Genomic DNA, 13,558 nt, shown 5'->3' with positions numbered 1-13,558 from the left:
AAAATTCAACCACAACTCATGATCAACTTTAGCAAATAGAGATTCTAAAGAATGGGAATGAGATTCAAATTAAAGAGGTTCAGATATCACTTTAGAAATGCAAGACTCATATTTTGACCTTGAAAGAGACAATTCTAACTGAATATCAAAAGGAAGCTGCTCAAAAGAAAATAGATTTTTAGGCAAAGAAGTTGTCCTTTTTATTTTTTGAACTGCACTTTTAGAGATAGGTAACTTGAGTTTTCTGAGCAGTTTTTATGGGTCTTCAACAATAAAAGGTGGATTTGGGTCAGGATTTGACCTAGTATATCTTTTAGGAGCCAGAATTTTTTTTTACACCTTAAACTTGATGAAATTTGTAAAATCAGCCTATCTTTAGATACTGGAAATTGTCAACTACAGAACCAATTTTCTTGAAAGCTCTAAAATAACTCCCAGGAATGATTTATCAGTCGTTTCCCCAGCAACGATGCCAAAAATGTTATCCCCTACAATTTCCTAGGCTGAGGAGGAGATTGAAAGAGGTAACCTCAAACCAATTTCAGTTCAGTAGCTAACCCTATTGAACCAGAGAGGGATCCCTTTAAGGATTTGTCAATGAATAACTGGAAAGGAATAGGTTTTAGGCCAGATATACAAGTCTTGTTTGAGTATTTGTGAATTTAGAGTTTTTGGTTTGCTGGACTAGGGATTAGTGCAGGTAATTAGGTTAAGGCTTCAAGTATGCAGTGACAAGTTTAAAAATGAGCTAGATATCAGTCCATTATGGTGAAATTAAAGTGTTGTCAATGTAGTATAGGTCTGAGAGCTTAAGAGAACATAATGAGCATGTAAAAGCATGAATTCATTAGTCTTAGGAGAAAATAAACAAAAGCATGATTTCCATATAAACAAAGCTTAAATCTAAGAATTTTGTCTATATAACTACAAGAAAAACCATATGAAGAAGATAAAGCATGAAAAGTGAGATGATTTTATCAATTAGAAGCTGATCTGAAAGAAAAACAACATTATAGACTAACCGAAAAAGTATTCCTGAAATATAGCTGCAACTGCTCCTGTATTAGTTGTAAGAGAACATAAGGTACCAAGCCTCTCCACAAAAGTCCAACCTCTCTCTCTGAATGAGAAATGATACATATAGACTCAATTAAAAAACTTCCCCACCTTCAGGAGTCAAATTCCTAGGTGGTGGAACTGTTTCCAATATTCTCTCAACCAACAGGTGAGAGTGAGAAGGTCAAATACAAACTCTTAGACTTTGTTTTGAAATTTGCTTCCTTTAGGAGGCCTAATTACCATAAAAACAACTTATCATGTCTATTTATTTATAATTACATCATCTAACCTCAAACTACTGCAATTACATCATGAGTTTTGACTTTGACGAAGTCAAACTAAAAACTAGGAAATTACACAGTGAAATTTAAAATAAAAACTCAAAAATTTGCAGAAGCGTAGTGCCAAAGTTTAGACCACTTTTAGGGGCCTTCCTGAAGTCCAAATTGAGATCAGAGAGAACAGTCAACTATCCTTGCATGTCTAGTTTCCAGAACACCCTGAATTTTTTAAAATGATCCATGGTAAGGCGTTCAAAACGCATTCTCCCTAGGTGTCTCGAGAAGCACAACGCCTGTCAACAACAGTGGCAGAATGATGATTTTTTGACCCCTTTTTCTCAAAATTTGAACCCTCTCTAAGAAATATGGATGAAATGGGTTTTAAGAGGAGGTCATTAGATTTCCAAAAAAGTAAGCGACTTTTCATTTGGAGACCTGAGGAAAAAGTGCAACGCCAAGGCACTACGCTTCTGTGACTATCCCAATTTTTGAATTTGGCACCAAAATTCTCAAAAAATAAAAAATGCTCAGAAAACCTTCAAAATTGGTCATGAAGTACAAATGAGGTATGTAATTCCCTCATGGATTCTTCAGCAAGCATCTCCAAGTTATCCCTGTCATTTTTGTCCTTTAGGGTTTCCTTTAGCTTATTTTTCAACTGCTTGAGCTTGATGTTACATATCATGCTTTTGGTTTGATAATGATGTGCCATGTGACTCAAAAGTTGATTATCTTTGTTGGCTTTGTCAAGAAGCTTTTCTAAGTGGTCATTGACCTTACTTATCCAATAATCTCTATCCTCATTAATCTCCAAGGCAATTATGTCCTCCATGTTTAGGTCTTCATCCAACAGATTATGTCCTTTCTCCTCCTTCACTGCCATTTTGAGTCCCTTAATCCTTGGTCTCTTTTTCCTAACATGTTTTTTAGTTTCCTCATGTTCACTAGGCTCCAAAACTTCTTTGCCTTTGCCTCCTTGCTACGACACCTTAGATCTCTCCTTCTCGATGATGAGTTGTTTAGCCTTAAGCTGACTGTTTTCTTACTCAAAGAAGGAGATGATGAACCTTGCTCTTGCCATATTGTCCATTAGTTCTTTGATCTGAGAATCCTTCTCTTTTATAATCTGTTGCATGTTTGAAGGTTTGTTTGCTACTTCCAAGTCCACCAATTCAAAATCATGTTCAATTATGTCTCCATCCTGTACATGTGATCCCTGTTTTGTTGATGTAGAAGGCTTGGCCCTTTTCTCAACTTGAGAAGTAAACACAAGCCTTCTTCCTCTTTGATACATTCTGGTCACCTCAGGTCTAGATGCCTTGGGAACCTCCACTGACTTTCTTGACGATCCTACCTCCACCTGTTGTGCTGATATGTTTTGATGATGAACTAAAAAAGTAGTTTCATGCCATTGCAAAGCTGTTTCTATGAATGAATCCCATGTCATGTTCTTTTCTACTAGCTGATGGAGAACTACAATCTTTATCAAGTTGTGATGAAAAATACTAGGGTAGCGTTCTTTGTCTTTCACTTGTACCTTCTTAAACATTTTAACAAGGCTTCTACATAGATAATTACACAAGTTGAGAGGTTTTAAAGCTATGAAGTGCATTAGAAGAATAATGTGATATGCATACAATCTGGAAAACATTCCCTCATAGGTGAAAAACTTCATTATAACCTTCATCAATAGCGCAGACTTCTCGAACAGGTACCTAAATGGGATGATGTGTGTATGGGCCTCTTTGTAGGGTGATTTCAAGAAAGATCTGTAATGTTGAAGGTCCAAGCTCATGCCTTTAAACTAGTACTCTCCATGATCAGGTATCCATGTGGCAAGAAAAATGGAAGCTACTAAAAATGTAAATTCAACCCCTACTATGATGGCCCTTTCCCCTTTCAGATGGGTGGAAATCTAATTAGTTAGTTGTCCATGGTAACCCACTTCACATACCCTTTTACAAAACCCTAGACAATTTACATCTTCAAAACACTGCTTAATGAATGGTGATGAGTTGATTTCATTGTAGTTGGTAGGTTCATATCTAAGGATTTTGCCTCCTTTATGGTGTTTTCTTCTTTCTAATGGTGAATAATCTCCCTCCATTATGATAGAAACCCTAGATAACAAGAAAATGGAAAAACAGTGAGGAATGAGTGAAATGATGAAATGAGGGGGTTGGGGAAAGGAAATGATGGTAGGCGAATTTGGGAGGTGAATAGGGGCTGCAAGAAACTTATGAAGTTTAAATGGAGTGAAATGAGGGAAAGAAATGATTAGGAGAAATTGAGAAATAATGCTGCTAGGAAATCTTCCCAAAATGATAGGTATGAGCTAGGGTTTATGTAAGGGTGAGGTAATCTAAGGGTAGATAAGTTAATTAGTGAATCAAAGGATGATTTAAACATGTACAGAGGTATGAGGTGAAAATTTTACATTTTTTCAATGTCATAACTAATCAAACCCATCAGTTACACTAGTTTTACAGCATGAAAATTTCACATAAACCCTAGGTGAAGAAAACTTACATTTTCATTCATCTTGCTAAAGGAAAAAGGTGAGAAAAAGGATGATACTTACTTGTGAACAAGCTTAGAATATCAAGAAGTAGGAATTCAAGCTCAAATTCGAAATTTGGGTGAGTTTAGATGATTTTTGGGCTACTCTGTCACAAGCACAGCACAGTTCATGGAAGCGTAGTGCCACTTCCAGAAGTGCAGCGTAGTCTCCAGAAGTGCAGCGCCACCTCTAGAAGTGCAGTGCAGTCTCCAGAAGCACAGCGCCAAGAGATTTTGTCCAAATTTGGCTAGGAAACCCGTGTTTTTTCACTAATGGAGAGGAGAGATTGATGAACAAAGGAGGTTAGGATGTAAATGAAACAAGTTTGGGGATTTTTGAGCTTTTATAGGCACAATATGATTCTCTTTTGAATAAAAATGGGCCCCACATACCTTTTCAAAACATGATTTTCACCTTTTAAACTTGGCCACTTTGGAGAGTTGAAACCTGAGCTTCTTTTTATCTTTTTGAACAGTGAGACTTCTTCTTTTGGAACCTTGAGATTGCAACCATGAAGAACTTATGAAAATTCATAAAAACTTATGCAAAGAGCTGCTTATCACAACTCATCTAATGCTGGATTTATGCATGGAATGAGGATGGACCTTGAAACCCTAATGACCTAATGAATATATCAGACTGAGTGAAATGGTAATGATGATGACTGATATGATGAAAACATCCTCTTTATTATGATTCCTTCATCTGAGTGAAGTAGGTGATCAACATGTGATATTTTTCAAAAGAATAGATACATTTTTAAACAAACTAGACAGCGACCAAATTTTACTCTTAAAAGCTGGTGACATGATAAAATTTGACCTTGAGACCACTTGTTAGAGTAATTATTTGCAACCTTCCACCAGCGATCAAACATGCTCTTACAAAGTGGTCTTAGGGTGTCAAAGTCAAATTTTGTCATTTCAATTAGTCTTCAAGTAAAATTTGGTCAGTAGGTATTAGGTCTAGGGTTGTTTTCACTTCTTCCAAAGTTTTCCAAATACTGGTCCATGTCACCATTTGGCTAAGTGTACCATCATTCAAAGAGTTGTCATCATTATTTCAATTTCCAATGGGTCATTTTACACCTTGTTTGTGCTTTAGTTGTGCTTAGGTAAAGCTCATTTCCCTCTCCTAGGGTTTTGAAGGTAATTTTCCTTGGATGGTCAAATCATCAACAAAACTTGTATCCTGATGCTCATACACCTTCCCCTACCCTCAAAATACCTTCTTAAACACTTTCCATGGCTGATATCCCTTAAATTCATCATTTTCCCACAAACCCTAGCATATTGCTATAATTTGACACTTTTCTAGGTTAGGCCTGTGTTTTGCCCTTTTTGACCCCTTCCCCTCACTCAATCTTTGAAATTCCACTTTCCCCTGCTTCCTAACATTCCTCCCTACTTCCCAATTTTTTTTCAAGAAATTAGAAGCCCCACATCCCCTTCATTTCCCTTCATTACTATAAATCCCCTGTTCCACACATTGGGATAGATTTTGTTCAAATGATGTTTCTGAGCACGAAAAGATGAGTTTGACAAAAGTGAGAGAGGTTTTTGTCCATCATAGACACAAGAAGAAAAAACTCCTTCTGTTTTTACACAGGTCTCATGGTTTGGGATAAATGTCCAAAACATCATTTTCCTTAGGAGAGTTGCTGCACTTCTGGAGTGACTTTCGGAAAATCAATATTTCTCCTAGATGTAGTGACCAAATGACTTGTTTGATGAGTCAAATGATAACTAGACACAGAGAGATTTCCAATGAGCTATCATGAGCTTAATTTGGAGTTAAGAAAGACCTCAAAAAGTTGACTGCAACATCAATCTACATTTTGGCAGCCTCATTCTGCACATTTTGACCAGTCTTGGGAGATTGAGCTTTTGACAAGAAAAATGAGCTCCAAATAGAAAAATTCAAGATGTTTTGGAAATTAGACTCAACAAAATTTCCAACGAGATATCCCATGCCTAATTTTGACACCAGGAAGGCACTCAAACGTTTATTTGAAGTTGGCACTGCGTGTTTCCTTAAGGCGCTGCACGTTTGTCCAGGAGAATTAAGCATTGCGTGTTTCCTTAAGGCGTTGCGCGTTTGTCCAAGAGAGCTAAAATCACCTCCTCAGCTCTACTAAAGTGCTTTCAACCTCAAGACAAGTAAGTAGCAGCTAAGGGATGTTCCTTTTCCTCCTCAAGTCAATTGCTAAGTGTTTGAAAGGTTTTATTGAAGAGTTGGTTTAATTTCACATCTAAACCCTAGATTCCCCCAACACTATCCTTGTATTCACAATCCCTTTCATATACTCCCCTATACCTTCCTTCCCTCTCCCTAAGCCTTTACATCCCAACACTCTCTAAACCTTTGTCCCAAAACCCTAAACCCTAGGTGCTACAATTACCTAGGTTCCCAAACCCCAACCCTCATATCCATCATCATCTCATCCACCATCCTCCATCCCTTCATCTCAGCCCATGCATTATTCATTCTCCTCTGATGAGTCAATCATACCATCACCTCCATTATCACCACTCCATGAACTTGTTCTTTCATCTGATAGAAAAGGGGATAGTGGCAAAGGACAAAGTGATCAGGGTCAAAGCAGCAAGCCAGGAAGGGCTAATTTAGGTACTTTGGTGCACATTTATCAGAGAGGAAATAGGCAAGTGTTTGCCCCACAGATTGTGGGAGGGGCCTTTCTCTCTTCATCAGCAAAGTAGGTACACAAAGGAAAGGAAAAAATGGCTGAAATAGAAATGCAAAAACAGGAAGAACACCTCCATGAAACTGAGCAAGATTTTAACCTAGTGGACTTAGATGAGGAGGGTGAACAGACAAACACTAGAATGCTCATCAAAGAACAACAAACACTGACAGGTGAGTTACAGGTGAACCTACAAAGAGCCAAATACATCCTCTCTTATTACAAACAGGAAAACAGGCAATTGGAGAGTAAGCATGAGCTTATGGAAGTTCAACTCATCAAGGCCAAAAGGGAAGCAGAAAAGGCTAAGGTACAGCTTGAGGAAGATTATGGTGAATATAGTGAGACCATGGAGGAAGATATGCCTAGGAGAAGGCCTATGACTAGAGGCCTAAAGAGAGATTTGGAGCTTGAGAAGGAAAAAGAAGCCCAACTTGCAAATCAGCTTACCTTGAATGAACAAATGGGCCAAATGGTGAATGAGAACAAGGAGTATTGGCTTGAGAGGGTTAACACTCACCTTGAGGGCTTGTTGGCCAAAGCCACTAGAGATGTGGAGGTGCAAAGTAGAATGGCCAAACATTATGCCATGAGGGACAAGATTGCTAGAGCCAAGCTCAAAAGAGCTCAAGCAAGAATTGAAACCTTAGCTCATCAAGAAGAGAAGGACAAGATTAACCTACTGGTGGAGGCTTCACTATAGGCCTAGTCACCTTCAACATTAGCCATCACAACCATTTTTGAGGAGCCTTGGCTTATTTCTTGATTTCCTAGCTTTTCTGTGATTTCCAGGCATTTAATTTATCAGTCCACTTGTTAAAAGCGTAGAGCCTAGGGCATTGTGCACTTTTTTGGGGCACTTTTTGGAGAAATGGCCACCACCATTGGATTCAGAAGGCCATGTACATGTAGGAAAACCATGTTTCCAGGTGTGAAAGTTAGATTTTCTAGGTGAAAAGGCCAAAAAACCACCAAAATTTCATGTTTTTGCCTGTTTTTTGAGCCTGGCGTTGCACGTTTGAGCAGTCTTGGGAGATTGCAATTTTAGAGGGTCAAATCAAGCTCAAATTGGAAACCAAGGGAATTTTTGGAAACTAGATAGGACAAGCTTTCCAATGAGCTATCATGAGCCAGATTTGGAGGTCAGGAAGGCAGTCAAAAATTAGCTGGAAGTTGGCACTGCGCACTCCCTTCAGGCACTGCGCGTTTGACACTAGCACTGCGCACTTGACAGATTGCCTATTTTTTCACTGTTTCTTCTAGAATTTACTTTTCACCTATGGGATTTTGATATTTTCACTGATGAAATGTAAAATAATGATGTAATTAATGTATATTTTGGTTACCTAGGGTAGATACATCAAATAAATGGCCTAGGTGGCATGTAATGAATCAGTTTGCATCATCTTAGGGATGATTCAGTTTAACCTCCCTAGTCTTTAGCTTTCAGTTCAGTTTTTTGTGCAACTGCTCCTCCTATCATGGATTTGGCCCCTGAGGCTAGGATGGGTTATTTTGATGCCTATATTATGTATTTTCTTAGACATTTGTTGAGGTTGGACTTAGCTGGATGCTCAGCACTTGATTGTATTTCTCTTGTAAGCAGTTTTGGTAGGCCATTAATAAGAATTGCAGCTATTTTTATGGGATCCCTGTGGTATGGAGTTCTAGCATAGTTTTTCCTTATGTGATCATTTGTTTACTTGATTTATGTATGCTCTCATCTGAATGCTTCTAGTTGAATATTTTCAAGTAAGATAGGTAGAATCCATTGTATTTAATGCTCTGCCTTGGGAAAACACTCAATATTTCGTTTTTTTTCTACTGTTTAAGAAGGATCCATGATCTCCACATGCCCTCCTTAGCTTCTCACTAGTCAAACACTTCATTTCATCAAGCTTGAGAACGCTATAACCTATACCTACCTTGCCCCATAGAACACACTGCAATTCTAACCTAATTCCCTAGACCTAAACTGCCCAGCTCCTCCTGATCCAACAAAACCCAATCAAAACTCTCGTGCTACTATACCTAGCCTGAATCCTTACCTGATTTAGTCATCTCGACTGAGATTCTAAAGGAGAGAGCCCTCTCCCGGCCATGTAGGGCTAGCTACAAGGCTAAGCTTGGTTTGTGGTTACCCTGGAAGTTACCCCCCTTCAGCCTGAGGTCAATCTAGGTGATAACACCACTAACAGACTTAGTAAAAGCATATTTGATCATTGGTCACAGACAGACAAGACTGACACTAATAGACGTCAAACACAACATTCATGTCCAAGAAGAGGAAGAAACAAGGGGTTCAGATCATCTGATGTGGTGAAATCAGTAAGCAGTAACTCCTGTGAGTGAAAAGAAATCTTTAATGTTGCTATGGTGAGCTAAAACTCCAAAAAAATTTATACACCAAGCAATACTTGAGAATAATAGTCAAAAGATCAAATGAAGTTAGAATGAACATTAGCCCATACATGGAAAAGTAGTGAGAAAAATTATAGTAATTAAGGATAAACCTAAAAAAATTCTAATGTACTGTACCTGAATATAACCGAAGTCACAAAATATCTAGTTATATATTTTAAAGGAAAAGGAAACGAATTAGTAAGAGGATAATAGAGAAATCCCAATCCTTTGTACAATAAAAGATTGGTCTTCGAAGGAAAGTAAAGGTTGTGTGAAAAAAGGCTCAAACTCATTCCAAGGCTTAATATAATGGAATAATACATAAATATTACAAAAATTTCCCCCTAGGGTTAAAATCCTAAACAAAAAATCCCATAAAAAATTTTCTTTCATGTAGATGAGCGAAATAAAAAATAAATAAAAATAAAAATTAAATAAAAAAATAAAAATTAAATTAAATTAAATAAATAAAAATAATCCTGTACAAGTCTGTGCTCTTCGAAGAAGACAAATACTTGAATATACCCTAAGGATTAGGGCTTATAAATTAAATATTTTAAAGTTAAATGATAACAAAAGAAATGATTCATTGTTGAAATATCATGGAAGGCCTAGGGTTATAAGAAAAACCCTAGCCATATAAATACAAAAGAAAAAGAATTAATTACAGTCATTATACATGTAGCATTGAAGTCATATTAGTTGAGTTGTAGAAAACCTCTTGGGATTAATCCTCGGTATAATAAAACCCAAAAAACAACTAAAAAAAGCCAGTTGTAAAATAAATAAGTAAAAAGGGACCAAAAAGTGTGCATTCTAAAAATGAAATGAGACCAAGAATAATAACCTAGGAACAAAGATGCTATGAACTTGAATATTTAAAAAATTAAAAACAAACAAAATGTTAGGGTTTTCAAATATTGGAATTTCTCCAGTTAAGAGTACATCATGTCTAGGAACTTGAAGTATAAATCCTAAACAAAAACCATGTGAATGAGGTTATAATTGGCAACAATGACAGGAAACAATCTTCAAACCCTACAGAGATATGTTCAACCAGAATATCGATCAAAGTTAATGAATCCAGTTGTCAAAGAACCCCTAAAAATTAAACACACCCATGCATTAAATCATTTTAGGGAGAGAAAAGGAGTATTCGAAAAAACAAATTACAAAACGAAATGGCGACAAAATAGATGTAAATAATTTCAAGTAAAAATCTGATTTGTAGTTATAAGGTATAGGGTAATTGTTACAAACTAGATAAGGGAAGTTAACTATGACTTCCAAATGGAAACAATTATGAGCATATTATTAAACACCATGTAATAGCCCCGTGTTAAAAGTTCATGTAATAAATTTGATAAAGGAAAAATAAAACCAAGGTAATGTGACACTTATTCCAAGATGAATGTTGGGAAAAACATCATAGTGGGCATCAGTTGTTGTGTATTATGGCTAAGGGGAAATTGGAAAAGGAAATGGCAAAGGATTTGAAAAGTCAAAAAGACATTATTGGTATTTTATTTATGAAAATAAAGGAAAATAGGAGAAAGAGGAGGTGAAAGGTCACAAGTTGCATGTGAGGAGGAAATTGAAGGAAAATGAAGAATTAGAGGCATCAATAATTAAAAGACATAAGAGTATCAGTTTGAGGCCTTTTGTCATTTTTGTTTTTGGATTAGTCTCAGAGAGGAGAAGAGCACCAAGAGGAGAAGGAAAGCAAGAAAGCAAAGGAAGGACAAGGAAAGAAAGGAAAGCAAGGATGAATCAAGGAAAGAAAGGATGAAGCAAGGGAAGGTTGGATTAAGTAACTTCAACAAGAATACTTGCAGGTAACAGGTTGCATGTATGATTTTCTAGCTAGTTTTGGCATACATGGTATCTGTATGTGTGTATTTGGTTCATTTGTTGTCATTGGCATGGGTTTTTCCAGGTTTCGACAGTGGTTTTTAGCCTTGCCTTTCCATTTTCGGATAACCATGGTGTGATGAGATTCTTTCTTAGTTGAGCTTTGGATTATCAGAAGGTTTTGGATCCGGGAAAATCCCAAGGGCCTCGGGGTAGAGATTTTTTCTTCAAGAAATCCTCAACAAGTGGGTGGAGACAGGAAAATTCCTCAAGGGATGGTGAAGGAATTCTGAGGCATCCAAGCTTGGTTTGGTTTTGTGATCTCGTGGTCGGTTTAGGTGAGATAGTTGTATGGTGACAGTGGAGGGGGTTTAACCTATGTATTCCCTTAGTTGTTTATGGATTGGCTTATCCCATGAGATCCCACATTCATGCTTAGAATATGGCACGGGGTTGATTGGATGAAAGAAAGATTTGGTTCAACCAATTTATGGCTGGGTGGTACATGTAAGTCCCTGACATGGTTGCATTTTTAATATGGTTAATAAGAGCTAAGTTACTCTTGTTTTTTACAAGTAATTATACTTTTTATTATGTGGCTTTAATGGTTGTTCTATCATTATTATCTATCTAGTTATATGTTGGTTATAAGCATGATTTTATTGCAGATTTAAGTATGGTCTTATCATAGTTTAATTAATGAATGTATGATTAATGAATGCATGAAATAAATGGAATTATGGAAGCTATTATGAGAAGGCATTGATCCTTCTTGTTAAACCTTAGATAAACTTCAAATCCCTATGTTTATATATGCATTCATGACCTATAGGTTGCATGTTTACCATGTGTTTGACAATTTTTTTTGTCATAGTTAGGAGGGGTTAGATCAAGTCGTTGTTCAAGTTTTTGGTTTATATGCTTTATTTCTATATTAGTTATCATTTCTGGAAGTCTCACCAAGTTCTGGGCAAAGGCCTGAGTCCTAACCCTGAAAATGTGGCTTAGAATTCGGGGTCGCTGGCATAGAACTGACTAGAAAAGTCTATAGTCACTAGGAAGCGGGCCTATGGGAGAAACTAGAGGCTTACAGTCACTGGGAAGCAAGCCTTTGGGAGAAACTAGAGGCTTACAGTCACTTGTAGGCCTTATCAAGGGAGCGAATGAGGCTCTAGGTCAGTGAAAAAGAGAATTAGCTCAAGGGTTGGACATATGGAGGGTTCGGGTAGCTCCTGGAGGTCTCGTACCACCTTATGGAATTCAATAAGTTCTTAAGTTTTCGATTCCATTTCCATAAGGTCATAGAGGAGGTTGAAATTATCATAGTGACCCTCAGCTCATGTTTACCCCGGGAAAATCGGTGAAAGTGAGTAAATGTGAGAGGAGGCGGTTACACACCATAAATGACTGCATTGGAGCTATGTCCAAAAGCCAATGAGAAAATGAACTTGCGAGTTAGGGGATGAGGTGGCCTATGAAACAAGTAACAACCCCTAATTAAATTCCCATCGTCAAATTTCCAAGATTCAATAAGCATCATTTATCTTAGGGTTGAATTGTACCCTCAATTTCCTCGCCAAAATAATTCATGGAACTTTACTTGTATGCTAATCAACTTAACAATATTGAAACGTTTTATATTATACACATGTAATTCACAATAAACAAAGTATATTATGTAATAACCATGTGGATGGTCGAATGCACTGTGATTATTGCAAGTTTTTCATAAGGCGAAATATGAACTTTGGAGTTACCCATGCTCGAGAATAGTTATATGATTACAAAGTGACAAGTAACAACAACTTAATTAGTCACTATGTTGAAAACTGTAGAGCCTTAATATAGTTAACATTTTTCATAAAGAGTAATGCAATATAAGATAATGGAGATGGATGGGTCTTTAAGACCTTGTTAAAATAATATGTAGGAATTATGAGTTGGAATTTTTATATATATATTAGATTTTATTATAAATTTTGTGGCTAGTTATGTATGTGAAAAGGATATCAAAAATACTACTAGAGTTAATATGGTGTTTAATTACAAAATTAATTTTACCATTGATAAGACCAAGGAATCATAACTTATTATTGGGTGCCTTATTAATGTGATAGGAAGAACCTTGTAGGAAGTTGGAATTAATACTTACATACATACATACATATATTCATTAAACGTTATTATAACTTTTGTGCCTAGTGATGTATGTGAAAGGGATATAAAAAAATACTACTAGAGTTAGTATGGGGTTTAATTGCATAATTAATTTTACGAGTGATAAGACCAAGGAACCATAACTTATTATTGGATGCCTTATTAGTGTGATAGGAAGAACCTTTTAGGGAATATTATTTAGCCTTGTGAAGCTTTTATATTAGTCATTAAAAAAGAGGGTTAGTGTTGAAGAAATCAAAATCGAGTTAGAGTTAATCCTCAATAATCAAAATAAGAGTATAGAAAAGTTCAAGTGCTTAACATAAGTTGTCATTATGGTTGGATGTTAATTGCAAAACGACATCCCAAATTAATTAACTGATTTATTTTTGTTTATATATCTATATATATATATATATATATATATATATAGAAAAAAAAATTTAAAAATGTGTACTTAAAGTATGAGGAGGTTTGTTACAAGTGATATCAAAGCTATAAGTTACAACATTGGGCATTTTATGAGTCCTAAATTGAAATAGT

This window comes from Pinus tabuliformis, chromosome 2_2, assembly GCF_031772625.1.
Source record: "Pinus tabuliformis cultivar Carrire ecotype Pingquan chromosome 2_2, CPIR1, whole genome shotgun sequence".
NCBI classification, from domain to species: domain Eukaryota; kingdom Viridiplantae; phylum Streptophyta; class Pinopsida; order Pinales; family Pinaceae; genus Pinus; species Pinus tabuliformis.
The sequence above is the reverse complement of the archived record's forward strand: the minus strand, read 5'-3'. Positions refer to the sequence as shown.